The following is a 2,691-nucleotide window of genomic DNA, read 5'->3' as shown; positions in this document are numbered from 1 at the left end:
CTCTCATGACGCTAGGTCAAAACAGGTTATGAGGGGCCTTAATTCTTAGTCGAATTAATTATTCAATGTCGAATGTCATTGGTGAAAAACTTCTACTGTAATGAGACCTCGACAGTCACGAACGAGAGACCGAAGTGGCGTACGTGGCCACCACACAAGAGCAGACGCCACATGTAAATCTGCCAGCGTAGTGTTAACTGCTCATGCTCTTTGGTAGTGTGACCGGCTCATGCTCTTGTGTATTGTGAACTGCTCATGCTGTTTTGTAGTGTGAACTGCTCATGCTCTTTGGTAGTGTGAACTGCTCATGCTCTTTGGTAGTGTGAACTGCTCATGCTCTTCTTTTTGCATCGTCCAGTGCACAAGGAGAGTGTTGTTAGCAATAATTTGTCCTCGGGTCTTAGCATTTTTGACTTCTTCTTTTTGCATCGTCCAGTGCACAAGGAGAGTGTTGTTAGCAATAATTTGTCCTCGGGTCTTAGCATTTTTGACTTCGTTTACCGACACCCAAATCACACAAGAGCAGACGCCACATGTAAATCTGCCAGCGTAGTGTTAACTGCTCATGCTCTTTGGTAGTGTGACCGGCTCATGCTCTTGTGTATTGTTAACTGCTCATGCTCTTTGGTAGTGTGACCGGCTCATGCTCTTGTGTATTGTGAACTGCTCATGCTCTTTGGTAGTGTGAACTGCTCATGCTCTTTGGTAGTGTGAACTGCTCATGCTCTTTGGTAGTGTGAACTGCTCATGCTCTTTGGTAGTGTGAACTGCTCATGCAGTTCTTTTTGCATCGTCCAGTGCACAAGGAGAGTGTTGTTAGCAATAATTTGTCCTCGGGTCTTAGCATTTTTGACTTCGTTTACCGACACCCAAAACTTGTTTTTTCCCCCAACTTGCTTTGACACCAGTGCTGATCATCTCGAACGCGACACAAGTAAAATATAGAAAAATTATAGTTAACAAGGCTCAAGGATAAATATTTGTAATGGGGAAATTCCGACTGAACGAATGTGCTATTGATGTGTTTGATCTATAATAATGTGATGAATAAAGAGACATTTTCATAAACTTTCTGCTAAAATATCTGTCGCCCACGGCTTTAAAAAAAGTAATCACTATGAAACATATTTTTGCTGTATTTGAGGGCTTTTTAAGAAAATTTCCTCATGCATATTTTTTAAATATTCTAAAGTGAAGTTAATAAAAATGTGCTATTTATTTCTTATTATTCTGTGGGGTTTCAATTTAGACCGTGAATGTGGCGAATATATTATATAAGGCAGGAGGACTAAAGCTACAGGTATTTATTGACTCATCGATATACTGGTCCCGATTATATACAGTAACTTTTCTTCTCATGGAAAAGATGGATCAATTATATTTACATTTTTAATTCAATTCGTTCTCTGTATATTGCAGTGGGTTCTCGGTCATCCGACTCGCTTGCTTGTACAGTTTATTTTCAAAGGCCAACTCCCACATTTTAAATACAACGGATTTCTATCGTAATAGATTTTGTCGATGCGACTATTAATTGTTTCTTCAAATTCGTTTCATTCTTCAAATCTATTTACCAAGACACCAATGAAATATTGTATAAGGAACTATCCTACAGAAAATCTATTAGGTATATGTGTATAATTTTGTTCTTCCGTTGTAAAAACAAAATTATTTTTCTCCGCCGTGTTTCCGGAAGTTTTTTCGTCTATGCCAAGTAAATAGCTTTATATTTTCTGCCTCAGCTCCACTGATGAGAAATGTTGGGAATGCCATGATGCAGTCTAGAATGAAATTCTCGTTTTTCAACCAATTCCGTATTTTTTGAGTTTGAGGTTAGTCGGGTTTATTAATGATTTCACGCAATTTTTTCAAAGTTTTTTTTAGCTTGTTTTTACTAAGACCTGCAGTTAAACCAAGCTGCAGTTAATCAGCTTGTTAAAATGCGAAGTAAACGCGCTTTGCAGCTATCAAGTAAACTAATTGAGATAAAACTCATTCATTGCGCAATTTATCCGCCCGAAATGATTTATTATCCCCATGGATTAGCCTTATTTAAATGATGTGCACTCCCGAATTGATGCGCCTTCCCCAAATGATGTACCTTCCCCAAATGATGTACACTCCCTAAATGATGTATCCTACCAATTGATGATATACCCTCCTTGAATGATGTATCCATTCCAAATGATATGCCCTTCCCAAAATATGTATATACTCTACCCAAACGCTTAAAAACTTTGATAAAAACACCCTAAATTAGTACAGATGTATCAATTGAAAGTTTCATCCAAACATATTATTAAAGAAAATTAAAGAGAGAAGTACAATAAAGTCGGTTGTATTAGTCAAGCTCAACGAACATGTGAAGAAAGAAGAAATTATGCCGCGTGACTGGAAATTATAAGATTGTTAAAAATTAATATTAAAAAAGATAAAATTAAAAGATTGTTAACGTGAACCTCTTGATTTTTATCTTACAAATATTTATTGGAAGATAGGTTGTAATATCATTATTTGGAACAAGGAATTTAAAAGCAAAGAAAACGCCAAGAAAATTCACCATATCGATATTGAAAACGTTTCGGAGTCCAGCTCCATCATCAGTTCGACTAAACTAAAAATGAATAAAATCACTTTAAAAGTCAAAATTCAAAGACAGACATAAAACCTAAACAAGACCTAACATTATAT

This window comes from Hyalella azteca, unplaced genomic scaffold, assembly GCF_000764305.2.
Source record: "Hyalella azteca isolate HAZT.00-mixed unplaced genomic scaffold, Hazt_2.0.2 contig5828, whole genome shotgun sequence".
Classification (NCBI taxonomy): domain Eukaryota; kingdom Metazoa; phylum Arthropoda; class Malacostraca; order Amphipoda; family Hyalellidae; genus Hyalella; species Hyalella azteca.
This window is presented reverse-complemented; position numbering follows the sequence as displayed.